Here is a 23334-nt window from a genome sequence, read left to right as displayed (position 1 = left end):
TTTACAAGGCGCCATTTATTTGTATGCTATAGAAATCATAAAAAAACAAATATTTTCACAAACAGAAATTAATATAGGTAGTATTCAGGGCTGTACATGTAGCTTTATTTCCCCAACTATTGGAAATGAGAATAAAAGGCTTGTAATACACTAAAAAGTAGACCTATATTATGTAAAAAGAACAAATATTAATGAGTCCTCTCAAAGTTCAGAATTATTTTTGCCAAATTTGAATACATTAGGTTTATAACTGAGATCTATTCTATAACCATCAAAAATAAGAGCTCATATTTCATAGTTAATTTCATATATATTCATATAGCACATTACATTTGTAATGACTTTTGTGGACTAGTTGTAATGTCACACAAAGAATAAACATATGTTTCCTAATTAAGGAATTCACCTAATTTGATTTAATCTTAAAAATTTAAGAGATGTGCAGTTGGAAGTTTTCCTTTGTCCTGCCTGGTCCCACAGCCGCTCAGACCCAAGTAAACGCACAGAGGCTTATATTAATTACCAACTGGATGGCCTATGGCTCAAGCTTCTTGCTAGCTAGCTCTTTTAACTTAAGCCATTTCTATTAATCTATAAGTTGCCACATGGCCGTGGTGTTACTGGTCTGCTGGTATCTTGCTGCTCCTTGGTGGCAGCTGGCATCTCCTCTTACTCTCCTCTCTCCTTTCACTATCTCTCCTGAATTTTCTCTCCTGGCTCCATCCTGCCCTGCCATAGGCCAGTACAGCTTTATTAGCAACACACATTCACAGAAAGACCTGCCACAGCAAACATATGTACTGTAGGTATGCAATGGAGATAACATGTAAAAAAAAATTGTTCATCACTTTTAAAAATTGAGATTGTCATTTATTTTTAACAGATAAATGCTGCATTGTGATTGGTATTTAAGAAAATAAGTGTTTTCAGGTTCTGGGTATTACCATTAAAGCTGAACATAATTGAGCAAGTGTCCTTGTGGTATGATTGAGCAACCTTTGGGTATATGCCCAGGCTGGTATAGCTGGATCTTATGGTAGATTGATTCCCAGTTTTCTGAGAAACTTCCACACTGACTTTCAAAGTGGCTGTACAAGTTTGCACTCCTACTAGCAATGGAGGAGAGTTCCCATTGCTCCACATCCTCTCTAGTATCAGCTGTCCCTTGTGTTTTTGATCTTAGCCATTCTGATAGGTGTAAAATGGAATCTCAGAGTCATTTTGATTTGCATTTCCTTGATGGCTAAGGATGATGAACATCTTTTTAAGGGTTTTTCAACCATTTGAGATACTTCTGTTGAGAATTCCCTGTTAGATCTGTACCTATTTTTAATTGGATTATGTGATTTGTTGACATCTAGTTCTTGAGTTGTTTATATGCTTTTGGAAATCAGCCCTCTGTCTGATGTGGGGTTGGTGAAGATCTTTTCACTTTCTATAGGCTGCCATTTTACCTTACAGAAACTTTTCAATTTCATGAGTTCCCATTTATCTATCTATCTATCTATCTATCTATCTATCTATCTATCTATCTATCTATCTATCTTTTTTAACATAATTTATTTATTGAATCTTTGGGATTCTCATTGAAGCAAACAAAAAAGCAAACACAAAGAAACAAAACAAAAACAGAACAACAACACAAAACACCTCTTTGTTCCTCATCTTTCTTGCCTCTCCAACACCTCTTCATTTTTCCTAATGGCATTGGAAGCTTTGGAGTATCACACAATATATACTTTTGTCCGTTCAGCTTTACTTACAAATGTTCATTGCAATGAGTCAATGGTCTGGTTCAAGGCCTCTGATTTATGGTACATCATCATCGCTGGATCCTCCCCAAAGTTCCTCTAGAATATCCTGAAGCCATCCTGAGTCAGGGAGATCTTGTGGTTAATGTTTCAAGCTCAAGCAGGCCCTAATGGGATAGATATTAGGGTGGGCCAAGTCAAGGCCCCACTGTGGGCGGTAGTTGATCTAGTCAGTCTAGGCCACTGGGGCAGGCCCACTCAGGAGAGGTGTGGAACCAGGTTCCCTATGTCCATGCCATCAGGGTCAGCTTTCCCCCACCTGTGGTGAGGAGTGGGCCATCTCTCCAGAGGTCTCATTTATTAAGTGTTGACCTTAGTGTCTGTGTTATTAGTGTCCTGTTCAGGAAGTTGTCTCCAGTTCCAATGCGCTCAAAGCTATTTCCTACTTTCTCTTTTATTAAGTTCAGTATATCTGGATTTATGTTAAGATCTGTGACATACTTGGACTTGAGCTTTGTGCAGGGTGATAGATAATGACCAATTTTTATTCCTCTTCATGCAGACATCCAGTTAGACCAGCATCATTTGTTGAAGACACTTTCTTTTTTCCATTACATAATTTTGGCTTCTTTGTCAAAAATCCATAGGTATATGGATTTACATCTGGTTCTTCAGTTTGATTCCATTGATCCACCTGTCTGTTTTAATGCCAATATTATGCAGGGTTTTTGTTGTTGTTTTGTTTTGTTTTCTTTTGTTTTTATTTTTCTTAACTATAGCTCTGTAATACAGCTTGATATACACCAAAGAATGGATAAAGAAAATGTGGTACATTTACACAGTGGAGTATTACTCAGCTATTATAAACAAGGGCACCACGAAATTTGAAGGCAAATGAATGGAACTCGGAAAAAAAAATATCCCGAGTGAAGTAACTGAGACTAAGAAAGACAAACATTGTATGTACTCACTCATAAGTGAGTATTAGCTGTATGATGAAGGATAATATGCTATAATCCACAGATCCAGAGAAACTAGGTAACAAAGAGGGCTCAAGGGTGGATGCACAGATCTCTCTGGGAATGGGGAATAGAAGAGTTTTCCTGAGTGGACTGTTGGCTGGGGTGGGGGGGAGGGGTGGGGGGGAGGGAGGAATGGTGGGGGGGGAGGCACATTTCCAGGAATCTACAAGGATGACTCCAGGTAAGACTACTAGCAATAGTGGGTATGTAGCCTAAACTGGCCATCTCCTGTGACCAGGCAAGACTTCAAGTGGAGGATGTAGGAAACCAACCCAGCCACCTAACCTTTGACCTATAGCTTGTCCTACCTGTAAGATGTGCTTTATTAAGGGTAGTCTAGAGAATATGAGTATGGCCAATCAAATACTGGTCTATCCTAAAACACATGCTAGGAGAGTAAGGCCAGCCTTGACACTGCCAGGAATGCCAGGACCCACAGACTGGATGACCCAGAGACCTAGAATAGAACCAAACATGACTGGAGGGAAAAATGTTAATATAATGATGCCTAAGGACATTCTGCCATACACTTAGATTGGTGCCTAACCCAGTTGTCATCACAGAGGCTTCATCCAGCAACTCATGGAAACAGATGGAGACCCACAACCAAATATTAGGCAGAGTTCTAGGAATCTGGCAGAAGAGAAGGAGAAAAGATTATAGGATCCAGAGGGGTCAAGGAGACCACAAGGAAACTCACATAATCAACTAAAGTATAGGGGCTTACAGAGACTGAACTGACAACGAGGGAGTCTGCATGGGACTGATCTAGCCTTCTACATATGTGTTACAGTTGTGTACCTTGGTCCTCTTGTTGGACTGTTTGTTGGAATGCCTGGCCACTCCCCCAGCTACAAGACTGCACATGCACAGTTCACAGTAGCCAAGTAAGGGGCATTAAGTCCTATGTAATCTGTGCCCATGTGATCACATAATTTGCAAGCAGTGTGATCACGCAATCTATGCAAATGCGTGGTGTAGCTCCATAAGGCCATATGTGCATGTTCAGGGAAATCCATAAGAAGCAGGACACAGACTCCTCCTCCTTCTTCTCCTTCTCCTCCCTGCCTTCTCTCTCTGCGTGTGTCTTCCACAGGCCTGGTGACACTGTCTTCTCTCCTTCTCTTCTCCAAATAAAGTTCTGATAGTGGGTTTTGTTGTGCCTTGTAGCTTTTCTTGCAAGGTAACAGCTCAGCTTAATGAATAACACAGTGCCACTGCATTAAAACCAACACTCCTAACAGTGAGAGCAGGTTCCATCTTTTACTCTTTTCCTGACTCTTGGGACCCTACTCCTCAAACTGGGTGGTATTGCCCAGCCTTAATACCTGGGGAGGTATAGTCTTATGCAACTTTATATGCCATGTTTTGTTGATACTCATAGGAGACTTGACCTTTCCTAAACAGAAAAGGAAGAAACAATATATTGGGTGATGGGGACAGAGGGAAGTTCAGGAGAGGGACTGGGAGGAGAGAAGAGAGGAGAAACTTGCCTGGGACATAAAATAAATAAGTAAATAGATAATAGATAGATGATAGATGATAGATAGATAGATAGATAGATAGATAGATAGATGATAGATAGGTAGATGATAGATAGACGCTAGATAGATAGGTAAGTAGGTAGATAGATAGACAGACAGACAGACAGACAGACAGATAGATAGATACTTTTTAAAAAAGGAGAGAAGAAAATCAGTGTAATGAAGTGGATTAAACACAAGTTTAAAGGGAAGTCCCATACTGGCTACTTTATGGGGATCTGCCATGAGACACTGTCTTATCACCAAACTTTGACACTTCAAAGGATTCCACTTGTGGGTAGTAAGGAGGGAGTTATGGAGTCTCAATTCTCAACATCAGTCTGAATTTGGAGTTGAGGCTTTTTAGGAGTAGCTCAAGAGGACAATAACATGTTGAATTTTATCAGAAAACTGAAATGTATAAAATATTTAAACAATATTCTGAAAAAAAAAATATAATGACTAAATTTGTTAGTTGGGATTAGCAGGATGTCAATGAATCCAAAAGAAAATTAGCAACTTGAAACTTCACGAGTAGATGACATTCAGACTAAAGGACAGATTTGAAATAAGCTAGAGTATATGAGGAAACTGAAACCCTTCACAGGAATCCTGGTTCAGTGATAAAGGAGAATAAGGTAGATGAACCATTTCACATCAAGGTAGAAAGACTCCTAAAGCTGCTTAAAGACATCAAGCCATGGATTTTAAGAAATGCTTTGAAAGCAAAAGGAGTAACTACAAAAGAGGTCATTCTAGGAACAGCTAAGTAAAAGTACTGAATATCAAATGAAGGATGAAATCTTTACAAACCTTAAAGTACATGACGTAGCATATTCAAATGAAAAATAACTAAATAAGATGAATAATTAAAACATCTATTCTTTAAAGTATCAATTGTATATAGGAGAATTTTGTTTCCATAGGAAAACCAGAAATAAGTAACACTGCTGAGAAACCCAATAGACAAAAACGAAAAGAAAGAAAACAAGAAAAAGAAGGATAATTCTTGCATTTAGAGTGTAATGATAATGAATTTTATATGTCTGTTACCCAATATGACAGTTTGAGACCCTTATTCATGTATGTAATGATGTTCATGTATATGTGTGACATGTGTACATGTGTGTATGCACATGAACACAAGAGGTCAATCTCATGTTATCTTCCTCAGTATATACATACATATATATATACATATATATATTTGAGCCAGAGTTTCTCATTGTTCTGGAATTCACAGAGTAAGCCATATTGGATTTTAGGGAAGGCTAGTTTCTAACCCTGCCCCTAGGGCTGTTTCTTTTTTACTGAGGCCACAATTACAACCACTACATCTGCCTTCTCTACCTTTGTTCTGGGGACTGCATTCAAGGCCCCATGATTGGGCAGGAAGCATTTAACTAACTGAGCTGTGTAACCAATCTGAAACCAATATTTCATATGAGAACTGATGAAATAGTTCTTACCAAATGTGAGTCAGAAACATATAAATATGTAGATCAATACTTAAGAGACAAATTGGCTAAATTTCAAGAATAAAAGAATGATCAAATACTTATGAATCCATTAAATTTTACATTAACAAAATAAAGTAAAAGGAAATTTTACCTACTTAGATAAACAAGGCATTTAATAAAATTTAATGTAGTCATTGTTATTACAACTCTTAACAATGTAAGACATAAAGGACAAAATATAAATCTGATGAAAAAATATATCCCATGGCATACATAATAAGAGATCACTGAAAGCATTTCTTGAGTGGCCAGGATGACACATACATATGCTGTCACTACTTCAATTCAACATTAAATTTAAGGCCTTTGACAGAGCAAGGAGACAGGGGGAAAAAATACAAGTGAGAAAATTAAAAAAAAAAAAAAAAAGAACAAGAAATCAGGGTTAGTGTGTTTGGGAGGAACCTGACTTCTCTAGTTCTCTTTGTCTACTATTGTCCTTCATATTATACATTTACCATATTTAGTGATTAATGAACATGCAAGGTATAAGGTAGATAGTCATAAGAGGGTTAAGTATTTTGGGGGTACTTCAGGAAGCTTCTTTTCGAATCATGTTCAAGATTGCAATGAAAGAGGGTAGGACAACTAACATGTTTTGGATTTACATGCATGGTAGATGAGGATGATCTACTGCAAGACTAGAAAATTGTTTCTTTCCCCTGATTCTCAGTTTGTGTGGTGTAGGAAGATTGAATCCCTATGAACAGAGATTATCTGTTCCATACCAGATGTCATTTTCAAATACATTAGAGTAGACACCAATTATAAAGCAGCACCTGCAATGTGCTTGATTGTTTAAACACATTTGTTGGCATCACATGCTTATCTGGTTGGTAAAGAATAACCACAGGCTGATGTTTCAGTGACTTTAGCATCATAAAATATTTTATACTGATTGCTACCAGTGTGCCTTCCAGACCTTTTTGTTAAGTATAATATTCGTATAAGGTTTTTCCTATCTTAGTATAGACACACACACACACACACACACACACACACACACACACACGTCTCTGCAGTTCCTTTTTGCCATCTGCCACACAATTATGACATTTCTATCAGATTGAGAAAAGGCCATCAGTTCTTCCACAGACATTTGGACCATCTGCTTGATTTGTTGGCATCTTCCAAGAGTGTGAATCCATTAGAGTTAATCCCAAATAAATGCTCTCAAGGCCAACCAACATTTTGTTCAAGTTCTTTTGACCAAGATAACTCACAATATGTTTCAATACTTTGATTTATTGTAGTTATTTGATTCCAGGCATGTCCAACTTGAGCCCATGAATTGCAGTATTTCAGTGTAACTTTGAATGTACTCCAATACACTTGTAGATAAAGTCTGTGATGGTTAATTTTCTCATCTTGGAAGAATCTTGAATGACCTAGGAGATGAGCCTCTTAGCATGTTTGTAAAGAATTATCTACCTTAGTTTAACTGAAATGGGAATGCGCACCTAACTATGGGCATCAGCACCCCATTGGCTGATAAAGTGAGCCAAGTATTAGCATTTTCATTCTCTGCCTCTTGAGTATGGAAGCAATGTGACTATACACCTCAAGCTCTTGTGGTATCATAATAGACTACACTCTCAAAAGATGAGCCAAAATTAATCTTTCTTTCCATAAGTAGCTATTATCAGATATTTTATCACAGCAATAGGAAGTAACTATTTCAAAGCCATATCACAATGTCAAAATTAAACACCCTGTTTTAGGTCTTGCAACTTCTTAGGGACCAAGTGAGGCGGGGTCCTTTCTATTGTTCCGTTTGGGGGAGGGAGCCAAGTAGGCACAGAGTCAATAGCACACAGACTCCAGGAGAAAGTCCAAACAAGCTCAGTTTATTCAGTTAGAGGTAAGCTCCTCCCTGGGGGGAGGTCTGATGAATATGCATCTGCTGGTGTGACATGCCGCCTCTCATTGGTTCAGGTCATCTCCAGATCATGTTTCAGCTGCTGTTGCTAAGGCTCTTAGGCAGACCCAAGCTGGCTCTCAGAAAGTATCTTTTTTACTTGGTTGGGCCTCAAGCCTGCTAGGGATGATTCATCCCACAACCTAGTATTTGCCCTTTGAAGTTAAGCCTATCATACCCATTTTTATTATGCATTTACTATATTTATTGCTGTGTGAACAGAAGAGGTATTAAGGTAGGTGCTCATGAGAATAGTATGAAGTGGTGGGGGACTTTCTAAATAATGTTCAAGCTTCCAATGAGAAAGTTCTAGTTCTTAAAGAATCCACTGAGTCAATCTCATAAGCTTCAAGGGTCAAGGTTAACAAAAGATTGAGCTTTGTAAACAAACCCAGTTCACAGCTGTTGAATCTAATGTAATAGATACTAAGGATAGAGTAGATTTTCTAGAACTTATTGGCATACAAAGAGCTATGATCATTTGATTTTTTTGAAAATATGTAATGGGTTAATTTTTTATAAATGTATTCTTTAGCACAACAAAATGAAATGGTCAATATGATTTATTGCACTTAAGATATGAACAAGAGTAAGTGAAATTTCATGATAACTGTGATGAATTTATTTAAGATATAAGAAAAGGGTAAGTGAAATTTCCTGATATCTGTGATCAATTCAATTAAAATTTGAAATTATTATCTTAAAATAAAACAAACAAATAGCACTAACTCAACATAAATTTGCTGAGAATGACAAATGTGATGATGGAAGAATTTGAAATTTGACATGTAATCGTATTCAGAAGTGTATATATTCTGTCTAATTGTAATATGTCACCAAATCTTTCAAAAGGAACTTTTGGATCCTGAATACATACCTTGCTTCCCAATAGCATGGAAGAGCAAGCTAGCCACTAGGAGTTCTTGTTGTATGAGTGAAGGTCTGTATTTCAGAGTTTCATGCCACAGCTTAGCAGTTACTGCTTCTGGGGAATTATACATTTTTGTTATCAATAAATCTAAATAAGTTTTTAAAATCCACTCCATATAGGCCTCTAAGAAATTACTGAACATCATCTCATTTTGTCATAACAGAAGGTAGGGTGAATACTACAATAATATACCAATCTCTCTATGATGCACTGAGTTTTGTTAGAGATTATAAGTTTTCTCTCTGCTTTCAATGAGACAATAGCACATCTGATATATTTTCTCCTTAGATGTCCTTCTTTGAATTGTATTATCTTATTCTCTTCCAGTCTACATCCATGCTCACTGATTTCACTCCCCATCCCTTCCTGTTGAACATCTAAAAATATTGAAACTAAACACTCAAATTCCTACTATCTATCCACTGAACCCCGCGTGATTGATACCATAGTCTCCCTTCATCTTTCTAGCATGCACTGATGTTTGGTCATGTTTTTTTTACATTACACAGTGCCCTAGGATGATGTGATGGCTAATCTTGATGATCAACCTGGTTAAATCAAAAGATGTATATTAAATTAGTAAAACATTTCTGGGGGGTGGCTTGAATAGGAGTTGTCAGAGAATAACTGGCACATGAGTTAGAAATCTGAGGAGAGAAGACCCACAGTGAATGTGTGCAGAACCATCAGATAAGCTCAGAGCTTGGATAAACAGAACAAAAAACAAACAGGAAAAAGGCCCCTGGTGTATTCAAGCTCTTTCTTCCCAATCAGCTGCATCTAGCAGCTCTTATTGTCTGTGGACGTCTGACTCCAGCCTCACTAGTCTTTCATTGTGGGGCATGCCAGTCATTCTCTGAGGGGAAACCAGGCCCCCTGCTTTGTATGAAGGTTGTATCATTCATGTTCTCTTTTTGGCTCTTCCAGCTGTCAGACTAAGAAGTTACAGGTCTTCTGTGCTACCCATTCTTTAATCAGGCATTATGAGACGATATAGCTTGTGATTCTGAAAACAAATAATACATTTATAGTGGAAGATTTATTATACACACATTTTCTTTGTTTTGTTCCATTAATAGTGCTAATAAAACCAGATAGAAAATTTATTTATAATTTTTAAACTTTTCTGTGTGGTTAGTTACTCCCATAACTTTCCTGACTATTGGACCAAAACTTGGAATAATGGCATTGTTATTTTTTCTGTGTTTGGTTTTTGCTAATAATTATCTAAGGCAAGTTAAAACAATTTTAAATCTACTTTTTCAAGTCCTTATTTTTTCTCATTTCTAATTAATATAAAATAAAAATTGAAATTTACTCCTAAATCTTTTTAATGATTGTAATTTAGGATTTGTGTTCATATTTCTCTCATTCACTTCTGTTTCTAGAATCCTCTGTTCTGGAAAACTGAAGCACTATGATTGTGAAATTGTAAACTTTCTGTTGCTCCTGCCTATGAATCCACTTTACCACCTGGTACTTGGCTTTCAGTGTTACAAGGAAGTCACAGAAAGATAATCATGTAGGAGTTGTCTAAAAAGATGTATTTCCATATTGTAGCATGTGTCAGAGTAGCTTTCTGTGTTTGTGCATCTTTGATGGATGTGGTTCTTCCAGTCATTTTAACTATTAGGTATAATATATAATATGGTTCTGATCATTATTGATTATGGAAAAATATCTATCGTGTCCCTTTGATTGATACTATATATTGAGCTTTTTCAAATGGAGAAAGAAATTTTATCATGGTAGTACATTGAACTATAAGAATCATTTATACATTTTAAATATTAACTTCTTTTCAGATGTATCACTTGCACCATTTGCAGACATCTCTACCACCCACTGGTGGATCGTTATACAGTATTGGTAAGGTATGTGTGTGTGTGTGTGTGTGTGTGTGTGTGTGTGTGCATGTTCTGAGATGGTGTTGCAATGCAGCTGGGATTGTCCTTGGATTGACAGTCCTCCTTTATCAACCTCAGCAGTGCTGTGATGACACACATATCTCATCAGGTCTGACTAAGAAAATGAATTTTAAATGTTTCAAAAACTATATTATTTATTTTTGTATATTCATGCACACATACATGTGTGTACTTAAGTGGTGGTCTACATGCTTCACTATACATGAGTGTCAGAAGTCAACTCTCCTGAGATGAAATCTGAAATTGAATAGTTTGGTGGCCTGTGGCAACTTGTTATTTGTATATTATACAATGTAGAACTATGAATAAAGCCGGTTAATATTGCATACTCTGACATTTAATAAACTGAAGATTGTGGGATTGGGTTTAAGACTGAGGCACTCTAATTTTGCTCTGTTTTGAAGGAGATAAAACTTTGATTTTGATTTCATCAATGTCTGCCTTAGACAAAGAAAAACAAAACAATTACTTCTTTTGCAGACAAAGAAAATAAAGCTTCTTTCGTAATTGAATGCACACCCAAAACAGAAAATTATCATGATAAATCACTTAATTATAGTCACCTGAATCAAAGTGTGTTTAGGATGGAACAGATTGTGGTGGCTTTGACTCTAAAACTTTTTATGGCACAACGTAATATTCAGATGTCAACTAGCAACATAACCTTTAAATTTAAGGGGGGAAAATCATATAACAAAGAGATAGCAATTTTTTTTCTTAAAAGCTCTCATTTTTTTAGAGTATTGCAGAGTATAATTATGGAAACATGTATTTTTCTTTGATTTCGCCAGCTGTCACCAATGGCATGAATCTCTCAACATCATTAAGGACTTCAGGTTGTGGAAGGCAACAGAATAGGAATTTGGGACAAGGATTCAGAGTGTTATGCTGTAAGGACAGGTTGTCAGACTTTAGTAGGGCAATGATACAGGTTGGATTCAACAAATATAGACACAATGAGAACAGAAATGTGATATTCCATGGAAATAGGGCAGAAGGACTGATCCAGCAGAGAAACATCAGAAATTTAGGAAATGAAGACTGTAAGGGACTAGAATGAAAAATAGAAATAAATATATTGTGTCAGAATGCATTTTTAAAGGCAAGGGTCATATTCAAGATTATTTTGCCAAATAATATTGATATTTAGAAGCCACATTAAACATATTCTACCTAGGAGAGGAATGATGTGCTGTGTTCAATAAGGATGGAAAAGGAAGCTTTTATAAAAGATTATTACTTCTATGGGGTTCAAACATTTGATGCAGGTATCTTTAAACAAACGGAACTTTATAGCTGCTTTGGAGTGTTTTCTGTGGAAACTTTCTGCTAGGTAATAATTCAAGTTCACTTGAAACTGTACAATCTCTATTGATGAAAATGTAATCACAGAAACCAAAATATCTAAATTTTGGATTCAAGTACAACATAAACGGAAATATTTTACTCCAATTTTATATGTACACAAAATTAAATATTTTCTTAAAAGGTGTTAATAGGTCATAACTTTTTACTTTGAAGTGCCTGAAAACTTGTAAATACATGGAAAACACTTAACACATATAATTGTTAAGTAAATGAAATAATTTTTCTATTTATAACTTGCTAAGCTTTCACTATGTCAACATCTAGATTCCAAATTCACATTATTTATTGAAGTAATTAAACTTTATACTCTGGCCTCAAGTAACTTGAGAACTACAAATTGCTAAACAAAGGGAAATAAGATAATCACATTCTTATTTGGAGGATGTTCATAGAGAGCAATAGTAGTCAATACAGGGTGACTTTAATCTGTATTTTAAATATTCTGTTTACATGGGTATAGGTAAATTTCAGTTGCTATATCAAAGTACAGTACATTGGATGATTTACAAACAATATATATTTCTGTAGGTTTTCACTGTTCTAGAGGTTGGAAACCTGAACTAGCATGGACCTTTGGTCATCTGTCTACAGACTGACAGCCTCTTGTATCTTCAGATTACTGAGACAATCAAACAGATGGGGAGCTACCTAGTTCTCTATGTGTCTTTTAAATTAAATAGGTATAAAAAACTGAAAAAGATTGAATCAATTCCTTATTTTATTTCCCTTAGTATGATTCCTGTTTATTTAGAGACATATTGTATATATTTTTAAATATACAATATTGTGAATTTGCATCCATGTGTGTTCTGTGTGCATGACTCTGCATAGTCTTGGCTTCCTTTCTCCATATCCCAGGACTGAAAAAGATCCTTATGATAATAGTACTATGTTGTTACTTTTTTTTTGTTCTTTTGGGGGGTCTGTCACCCAGCTCCCAAATGAAGCACACATCGGGGGTTATTCTTACTTATAAATGCCCCAGTCTTAGTTTGGCTTGTTTCTTGCCAGCTTTCCTTAACTTAAATTATCCCATCTAACTTTTGCCTGTGGACCTTTCCCATTCTCTTACTTCCATAAATCTTATTCTTACTCCATGGCTTGCTGTGTAGCTGGGTGATTGGCTGCTGGAGTCCTCCTCCTTCTCTGGCTACTTCTTTCCTCCAAGATTTCTCCTTCTATATATTCTCTCTGCCTGCCAGCCCCGTGAATCCTTTCTCCTGCCTTGCTATTGGCCATTAGGTTCTTTATTACACCACCAGCTGTTTTAGACAGGCAAAGTATTACAGCTTCATTGAGTTAAACAAATACAACTTAAACAAAACTAACACAACTTAAAATAATATTCCTTAACAATACTAGAAAGTTCCTGTCATGAATGAACATTACTAGGACTTGCATAGTAAATATAAAAGCTAGTTTTTGTTTTGTTTTGTTTTGTTTTTCAACAAACAAGGAATTTTCAACTAATTTTGGGAACAGGTATTTAATATAATGTGATCAGTATTTCATGAATAGATGGCAAACACCTGGCACGTATTTCTCTTCACACCTTTGGAAATTCTACTATCTAGTGTATAGGAATGTTCCTACATATTGACTCATACATTTGAGCTACATAGAAATCAACTTAGTTCCTCCAGAACCCCATGAAAAAGGCTAAATAAAACACTTCAGGAAGAAAGAAATGGAGTAGATTTTGTGTTTTCATAGAGCGTAGCATCTGCTCATCTCACCACCCTCTGCTGTACTCAAAAGATGGAGTCAGATATCAACAATGTCTACAGAGGAATACAGGTTCATCTCTTTACAGAGGATAAGACAAACATTCCTAGAGGTATGCCATCATAATGCCCTGTTTCTATTAATTCCTCAACATCCCTCAGATATGAAATGCATTTAGTATAAATATTTAACAAGAGTTACCCAAAAGACTCTTAGTGTAAATAATTAATGTCTGACATATAAATAACTTGGGTTTTATTTTATTTAATATGAGGGATGAATGCGTGAAATTGTTATTATATCATGTAATAGACACTCCATATATATGTATATATATATGAATTTCCCGAGCCAGAGTTCATGTTGAGAAAAGTTGGATCCCTTCAAAACTCTGGAAGGATTTTCATTCAATTTACATTCTTTTCCCTCAGTTGTCATGATTAAATTAGACTTTAATCATCAGCCATGACTGCCTTGTGGCAAAATAAATGCATATAATTCCAACACAATGTTGTAGCATTCTGTGTTCATCCAATAGTTTTAGTGTGAAAGCTTTTTGCTTTCTCTCTGGCAGTTAGAACCATCCATGTCATACTATGAACATAATTCTTTTTTTTTTTAATTTTATTTTACAATACTGTTCAGTTCTACATAATAGCCACAGATTCCCTTGTTCTCTCCCTTCCTGCCCCCTCCCCTTCCCCCCAGCCCACCCCCCCCATTCCCACCTCCTCCAGATCAAGGTCTCCCCCGAGGACTGGGATCGACCTGATAGACTCAGTCCAGGCAGGTCCAGTCCCCTCCTCCCAGATTGAGCCAAGCATCCTTGCATAAGTCCCCGGTTTCAAACAGCTAACTCATGCAATGAGCCCAGGACCTGGTACCACTGCCTAGATGCCTCCCAAACAGATAAAGCCAATCAACTGTCTCACCTATTCAGAAGGCCTGATCCAGTTGGGGGCCTCTCAGCCTTTGGTTCATAGTTCATGTGTTTCCATTCGTTTGGTTATTTGTCCCTGTGCTTTATCCAACCTTTGTTTCAACAATTCTCGCTCATATAAACCCTCCTCTTTCTCACTAATTAGACTCCCAGCGCTCCACCCGGGGCCTAGCGTGGATGTCTGCATCCAGATTCCTCAGTCCTTGGATGGGGTTTCTGGCCCAACTATTAGGGTGTTTGGCCATCCCATCACCAGAGTAGGTCAGTCCCAGCTGTCTCTCGACCATTGCCAGGAGTCTTTTGTGGGGGTATCTTTGTGGATTTCTGTGGGCCTCTTTAGCTCTTTGTTTCTTCCTTTTCTCATGTGGTCTTCATTTACCATGGTCTCCTATTTCTTGTTCTCCCTCTCTTTTCTTGATCCAGCTAGGATCTCCCGCACTCTTTCCCTCGACCCTCGCCGTTCATTGCTCCCACTCATGTCCAGGCTGTTCATGTAGATCTCATCCATTTCTCCATGTCTTTCTTGGGGTCCTGTTTTCCAGGTAGCCTCACTGGTGATGTGAGTAGCAGTCCAGTCATGCTTGTTCCACATCTAGCATCCTCCTATGAGTGAGTACATACCATATTTGTCTTTCTGACAATATGAGACCATGGATGTCAGCCCAGACTAATATGAACATAATTGTAATGTGACTTTATGAAATGAATATTTTGTGTGCTTTCCCCACCAGCAGTGAATTAGCCACTATGCTTTAGCTCAAAGACATTTACAACTCTCTTCCAAATGGGATCAGCTTAAAGTTCTCTTTCTTCATACCACTTCTGCAAGCAACATCGTTAGTTCATTTTAACTGTGGAGTTGATGCAGCCTAGAGTCACATGGAAAAAAATGCCTCAGTGGCAAACAGATTAGGTCAGGTTGTCCTGTGGGTGTGTCTATGGGGGATTGTCTTGATATAAGAAGACATGTCCACTATGGATAACATAATTTCCTTACAAGGGGGTACTGATGTAGCTAGAGTTTTCCTGCCTTGCCCACATTCAGGACAAATCTTTGTCACCTGCCAGTCCCACAGCTGCTCAGACCCAACCAAGTAAACACAGAGACTTATATTGCTTACAAACTGTATGGCCATGGCAGGCTTCTTGCTAACTGTTCCTATAGCTTAAATTAATCCATTTCCACAAATCTATACCCTGCCACGCAGCTCGTGGTTTACCGGCATCTTTTCATGCTGCTTGTCAGGGTGACTCCTTCTGCCTTCCTGTTCTTTTATTTCTCCTCTCTGTTAGTCCCGCCTATACTTCTTGCCTAGCCACGGGCCAATCAGTGTTTTATTTATTGACCAATCAGAGCAACTTGACACACAGACCATCCCACAGCACAGCCAAGTGCAGACCATCTCAGACACCTGCACTCAGGCCCGTGGTCCTAATCATACTCTATGCAGACCTGCTGGGCAAAGCCACGAGGAACCCGAGAAGGGGCTCTCACAGGACATACAGAACATCCCACAGCATCCTGACCAATATGAAAATGAAAAAAAAAAAAAGGTTGAGATCAAACAAGCAAGGATCTTACCTTTGACTGTAGGTGGAAGGCTGTAAGCTTCTGCATTGACTTCCTCAAGATGACAGACTGTAACTTGGAGCTATAAGCCAAAGGAAAAAACAAAACGTTTTTACTACCCTAAGTTACTATTGGGCAGGATATTTATTAAAACCAACATAATTTCAACCAGAATAGCAACAGAATTAGGTTAGTGTCAAGTGAATAAAATCATTGTTAGACCATTTGATATAGGTACTACATGGCATACATCAGAGAGGTGTTGGAAGAGTTAGAAAAGGGGCAACTGGGGCAAGAGGAACATACTGTAAAGTGGTCCCTTTGAGTAGACATCCCTGAGGCAACTAATTCACTGGGTCTGAAATTCTGCAGCATAATGAAATCTTGAGTCTACCCAGAGGATCTGGAACCTCACATAACAGCTGACTCATGAAATGTTAAAGTCCAAGGTGCTGATTGTTTGTGGCCCATGTGTTTCTCCACATTCTGTTTGCCAAGGGTGACATATCAATCCCTCCTTGATCTTCAAGCATGCTTTCCTTTAAGTGCCAGTATGAAAACAATCTCATTCTAAAGACTCCTGAGATCACACCTGCACACACACACACACACACACACACACACACACACACTTTCTTCCCTAATGCCTTTTGTGCTATAGAGCGCAACATATAAGGAAGTGATATGTTATTATGTCTCCAATTCTGGAGTGAGATAGCTGAGGACTCAGTCTAGAAGTCCTGCCTCTTACAATAGCACATTGCTTCAAGGGGAATGATGTATAAAATTTTCCTGCAGATAGCATCTTTGTGATTCCTAAGTAGAAACACTGGCTACCTTGATATTTGATAATGAAATGAATATTATAAAATTCTATAGGAACAGCATTGGGTAACAGCATTTTAATGTTTTAATTTGAGAAACAGAAAAAAATGCACTTGACAATTCATGGTAAGTCTCATCAAGTTGATAATAAAGTAATTCATCTTTGTGAATTAGGCAAAATCATACAATAAGAAAATAAATGGGATTTAAAAACATCCAAGACATAAGACTTAAACCTTCTAGGGTATGTGACTATCTAAATAAATAAGTTTCTTATTCTTAAGAGTGTAGTGATATATTGTATAACCTAATAAACTTGCCTGGGGATTAGAGGACAGAGTCAGCCACTAGATTAGACACAGAGGCCAGACAATGGTAGCACACACCCTTAATCATATCACTCCAGAGACAGAGATCCATTTGGATCTCTTTGAGTTCAAGGCCACACTGGGAACATAGCCAGGTAGTGGTAGCACACACCTTTAATCCCAGTACTGAGAAGCACAAACACCTTTAATCCCAGGAAGTGGCATGGCTGGGCAGAGAAAGGTATATAAGTTGTGAGGAAACAGGAACTAAAGCAGTTCAACTGAGATCCTTTCCAGTGAGGACTCAGAGGCTTCCAATCTGAGGAAACAGGATCAGCAGAGTTGGTGAGGTGAAGTTGGCTATGGCTTGCTCAACTTCTCTGATCTTTCTGCTTTCACCCCAATACCTGGTTCCAGGTTTTTTATTATAAGACCATCTAAGATTCGAACAACATAAGAGAGATACTTAATGCCATAAAACTTCTCTTAGAAGCTGACAATGTTATTGCCACACATTTTCCCCACTCCTGTGCAGAATCAGCCCTTTATGGAAAGCCAGAATTTGTCTGTGAATTTAGAACCATTCTAAATTAATAAACATCATGAGATCATAAAAAACAAATCAACAACAACAAAAAATCAACAAGGAATTGTTAGGCAGTTGGTTCCTGGGATACTGAGGTATTTCCCCATTATTTTTTAATTATGATTTAATATTTGTATTTCATACATAGGATATAGACTCAGTTTTAGGAGAAATTATAAATTGTTAAGGAATAATGATTAACATACTGGCTTTGTCTAGTTCCAAGCCAGTGAAAACATTGTCTGGTAATTGAACAGTGGACTTTGAAAATTAGACATTTATGAAAACAAAGCCTTCTTGTTGGAAATGCAGCAATTGCAAGGAACCACCTTAGTGTCACAGCAGGTTCCTGAAGTTATTATTGCATTTAATTAGCATTCTGACACGTGGGGGGATGTTTTACCTGCATTCAGATTATACACAGAACATGATTTGAAAGAATTTCTTGCCTCAAACATCAAAGAAAATTGAAGAATTCTGCACAAATCTTATCTTTGTTATCAAATGCCTGGGGATGATTAAATCAAATTAAAGAGAAAGAGATACAAATTATAAATGCAGTTTTATGGTGACATTTGATTTTTCATACAGAGAGCTTATTTGAAGTAGAGTTATATAATTCAGCAATTTACTTTGTTGTGATATAATTTTAGCTATTCTGTCATTCGCTTTCTTTCTTTAACAAATAAAATGGTATGAGATGTGTCAATTCTTAGTATGTAGACCATCACCCAATAACTGCTTGAATCTATTACTATTAATGTGTTAATTATATATTTAGATTATTTACTATTGGATTAAAATTCATCAAGGTAGTCTTTGTATCAGAATAATTTTCAAATTTAAAGAATATATACATTGATATAGTGTAAAACTTTCCATACTGACAATATTGTAGGAATACTTCAGGCCAAATATAATACTAAGACTATGAAACAGATTCTATGCAACACAATATGAAGTTTATCTTAATATTTTCATATGCTTACACATGATGTTGCTGATATTGCTATTCAGTCATGGTGATTCACAAACTGTATTTAGTAGATACTTCTTAATCACTTTCTGGGAGGTAAATTTCAAATCAGTAGCAAAGAATGAAACTTTTATTTAAATGTGTATAAAAGAACATTTCTCATTTTCCTTGCATTGGGAATATTGTCATTTATGCCTAAGTGGTAGTATAGTTTTACTTCTGCAAGTAAACATTTTAAAACTATGTTTCCTAAAAAAGCTACAGGGTCAATAATTAGATACAGCCAGTTAAAATGGAAACTATGTGTTGGCATTACAAGATCAAACATTCAGTGGAGATAAAGATGAATTAGAATCCACAGGAAAAATATCCTTTTCAATTGGATTGATAAAAGGCGACAGTCCCTATTTATTGTTGTAAGTTGTATGTATAAACAGTGATCCTGGACAGAGGAAAGAGTTGTCACTCAAAGAGTTGCTGTTACTCTTTCATGTGATTATACTTATTATCAAAAATGAATCCCTATTTGTTTGAAAAAATATAGAACTCAGTAAGACATATTTAGTTTTTGTCAAATACAGTTCTGCAAAATGTTGACAGATAATATGGGGCCTTGTTAGATTGTAGGCTCATCCTCTGCTTTAGATGGGAAACAGAAGAAAGATGGGACCAACTGTGACTTAGTGAGGTGAGGGCTGCTCGGGACAATGGCATCAGAGAAGTGCAGTAAAGAAAGGGAGACGTGACTCATGTTCTGAAGCTGGTGTAGAAAACAGTTACAGACACTAAGGGTGGGAACAGTTCAGATCCTGGGAAATATTCTAAAAATATAGCTTTCTGTTTACATATATGCCATAAAAAACTGAGAAATCAGTATAGGTGAGCAGGTTTCTGGATTTTAAGATGAAAACATACTACATTTCCTGTGATGGAGAACATTTTTTGTTTTGTGATTTTGAGACATGCTCTCACTGTGTATTTCTGACAGGCCTCAGACTCACTGAGATCCTTCTGCCTCTACCTGTGCCTCCTGCGTGCTGGGACCAAAGGTGTGCACCACTATGCCTGGGTACTACGGGGCCTTTTGAGGTGAAATGAGTTTCCTCAAATTACAGGAAAGCAAGAGTCAAAGTGGAAGAGCTTGGTTATAAATGTAGACAAAGAAATTTAGACATCAGTACTGAGAGCTTAGGCATCGGCCTGAGCATTTAATTGTCATAAGAAAGATTAATAAAGAAAAATATAGAAATGTTAGTGTAACTTTTACAAGATATGGACTTTATTGCAAGGAAAGGGGTAATCCACACAGTAGGTAAAATCAAACATCTGTGTGCTGGATTGGACAGAGTATTATGTACTATAAAGAACTGCCTGAGCCGGGCAGTGGTGGCGCACGCCTTTAATCCCAGCACTCGGGAGGCAGAGGCAGGCCTTTGTGAGTTCAAGGCCAGCCTGGGCTACCAAGTGAGTTCCAGGAAAGGCGCAAAGCTACACAGAGAAACCCTGTCTCGAAAAACCAAAAAAAAAAAGAACTGCCTGGGCCAACGTGTCTGGGCTGGAGTTGTTAATCATGGAGAACTGACAAGAAGGGAGTTGTTGGTTACTTCTTTGTTGATAGGCATATATTCACAATTTCTCTGGGCCTTAGGTCCTTGTCACTTATGATAAGATCATTTTTCTACTATTACAGAGAAGAAACCACCTTAAAAAGGTTGCATCTTCTTCCTAGAAAGAAAAAGCAAAACAGAGTGGTCTGCCTGTATCTGTCATCCTTCAAGGTCCTGTAACAGAAAATAACACTCACATCAAAGGGGCATAGTTTGTGATATATCTGCCATCCTTTGTATAAAAAAATTGTTATGAAGTACTTCTAAAATACAAATGTGTAAGCAAGCATTAGTGTTTTTTATTTTTTATTTGGCAAGTTAATGTTTTAAAAAATTAGACAGGAACACTAAATTCTTTTTTTTCTTTAAAAAATTTTGTATTCATTTTACATACCAAGCACAGATTCCCCTCTCTGTCCTCCTCCCCGCCCCCACAACCTCCCCAGCCTTCCCCCAACTCACCCCCTATTCCCTCCTCTGAAAACATAAGGCCTCCTATGGGGAGTCAGAAAAAACTGGTACATTCAGTTGAGGCATGTCTAAGCCTCTCCCCCTGCATCAAGCCTGTACAACGTGTTCCATGATAGGTAATGGGCTCCAAGAAGCCAGGGATGGATCCTGATCCTACTGCCAGGGTGGGCCTTAAGTAGATCAAGCTATACAACTGTCTCACTATGCAGAGGGTCTAGTCCAGTCACATGGAGGCTCCACAGCTGCTGGTGTAAAGTTCATGAGTTTCCACTAGCTTGGTTCACTTGTCTCTGTAAGTTTCCCCATCATGATCTTGATGCCCCTTGCTCATAGAATCCTCTTCCCTCTCTTCAACTGGGCTTCTGGAGCTCAACATGGTGCTTGGCTGTGGATCTTTGCATCTGCTTCCCTCAGTTACTGGATGAAGGCTCTATGAGGACAGTTAAGGTAGCCAGCAATCTGATTACCTGAGTAAGTCAGTTCAGGCACCCTCTCCACTATTGCTAGTAGTCTAAGCTAGGGTCATCCTTGTGGATTCCTTGGAACTTCCCTAGCATCCCCATGATATCTTCCTCTATAAAAGTATCTCTTTCATTGTTCTCCCACTCTGTCCCTGTTCCAGCTTGACCATTTCATTCCTTTACATTCTCATCCTCCATCCCCTACCCTCTATTGCCCCCCTCATCCCCATTTACTTATGGAGATCTCATCTATTTCCCCTTCTCAGGTTGATCCACATGACCCTCTTAGGCTCCTCCTTGTTAGCTAGCTTCTCTGGAGCTGTGGGTTGTAGTCTGGTTATCCTCTGCTTTACAAAAGTAGATACTAGATGGAAAACTAAATTCTAACAGCATCATGGAGGTTAAAAAAATAAGAAATCCCAACACATCCATGTAATGCTCAAAATTGTGAGCAATAAAATCAAAGTAAACAATGTGTGATGTCCCTAACAAAGCATTGTAAATCACAGGTGTCTCTTAGCCAAGAAGACCGTTGAATATAGAAAATCTACACAATTCATCTTATGCAGGCAGTGAAAAAAAAAAGCTGCATATTTCAGAATTTTTTACTAAAATATTCTGAATCTGCAGAGAAGTACCTTGAAGCTGAAATATCAAATGTTCTAGAATGTATTCTTAAAGAATAAAATGTGAGTGATGCAGGCAGACAATGCGATAATGCAGATAGTTATTTGCTTGTATTGGTATGACTATATATTTCTTAAATGTAAAATCTGCCATTAAGATGAGATGAAAAAAAAATCTTTATAAAAGTCGATAGGAGATTCACAAAGCCAAAGGTTAGGAAGGAGCTCCTTTCCAGAGACCCCAGCGGTTCCCTCAGGGTGACTGCCTCCAGCTTCACTTTTGTCCCCACAGACAACTTTTTTCCTCCCTTGTCTTTTCCCTTCTCCACACAGGAATAACAGTAGTTTATCATTTCAGAGTTTCTGCACTCACAGTGGAGGCTGGCCCTTGCACTGCCCTAATTACAAATGAATACAAGAGAGGATGCGAGCAATCCCCCTTGAGTCAAGAGCCACTCAATTAGATAAGCGAGAGTCTGACATAAACAACTGCCACAGATGTTCACACGGGCTTTGTTCCGTGTCATTCATAGAGGAAAGTATGTGATAAATTATCATGTGATCACGAGGAATTTGCGGTCCAGTGAAGACTTGTTGGAAAGGAGCTTGCAGAAAAACTGAAGTTAGTCATCACATGACTTGGAGGCAGAATTGAGGCAAGTTAAAATCAAGCCAGCACAAAACAGAGTGCTCAAGTTTAATCGGGATATGTTTGGTACTAAAACTTACAGTCTTACAGAAAACGTGTTTATGTTTTACTTTCATATTCAAATATATGTAAGTTTGCACTATCTATACACTTATTTATATACAAATATGTTTGCTTATGTCTTAGTCAATGTCAATTACTGTGAAGTGACACAATGATCAATGCAACTTTTATAAAGAAAAGCATTTAACTGGGCTGTCTTATAGGTTAATAGGCTTGGTCCATTGTCATTACGGTCAGAAACATCACAACATGTAAACAGACACAATGCTGGAGAAGTAACAGAGTTCTACATTCAGATGAGCAGGCAGCAGGAAGGGAGAGAAAGCTACTGAGTCTGGCTTGAGCTTCTGAAACTGCAAGGCCTACCCCTAGTGACACACTTCCACCAACAAAGCCACACATCCTAATCCTTTCAAATAATGCCACTACCCATGAGCCTATAGGGGAGCTATTTTCATTTAAACTACCACAGCTTGCATATATACATATGTATTATGTATTATATCTACATAAATATGTATATATACACTTCTAGACTCTCTTGTCTCTTCAGAGACAAATATCAT

Source organism: Peromyscus leucopus, chromosome 6 (genome assembly GCF_004664715.2).
Source record: "Peromyscus leucopus breed LL Stock chromosome 6, UCI_PerLeu_2.1, whole genome shotgun sequence".
Lineage (NCBI taxonomy): Eukaryota > Metazoa > Chordata > Mammalia > Rodentia > Cricetidae > Peromyscus > Peromyscus leucopus.
The sequence above is the reverse complement of the archived record's forward strand: the minus strand, read 5'-3'. Positions refer to the sequence as shown.